Here is a 531-nt window from a genome sequence, read left to right as displayed (position 1 = left end):
ATGAAAATGGTTCAGTGCGAATCGCGACTATTGATAAAGAAGCCATTCCATTGCTGGTTAATGGACACAGATTGAAAATTATACAAGAGGCATTCATCTAAACAAGAGTTCAATGACAGCATCAATAAGACATTGATGATGGTGGAGCAAGTTTCAGCTCCTCCCTCATTAGGTCACTGATGAAAAGAAAAAAACAAAACAGAATAAAAGATTCAGATGAAAACCTCGATTCCCATCTTTGGGGTTGAAAACCTCCATGAGGCAACCCAAGGATGAGAAAAAAGGAAAGAAAAAGCAGATCCCTAGGTGAAAAGCTTCCTTGAGGCACCCAGGGCTAGATTCTAGGGTGAAAACCTCTCTAAGGTAGCCTAGGTGTTATATGTACATATAATATATATATATATATATATATAAATATATATATACCATAGAAATTATATGTATAGAAAGAAAAAGAAAAAAAGCATAATTGTTGTTTGCAAGAGGGTGAGAAGACAATTGAGGAGTAGAGAGAAGATCCAAAGGGGGCCC

This window comes from Pinus tabuliformis, chromosome 8, assembly GCF_031772625.1.
Source record: "Pinus tabuliformis cultivar Carrire ecotype Pingquan chromosome 8, CPIR1, whole genome shotgun sequence".
NCBI classification, from domain to species: domain Eukaryota; kingdom Viridiplantae; phylum Streptophyta; class Pinopsida; order Pinales; family Pinaceae; genus Pinus; species Pinus tabuliformis.
Note: the sequence above shows the minus strand (reverse complement) of the source record.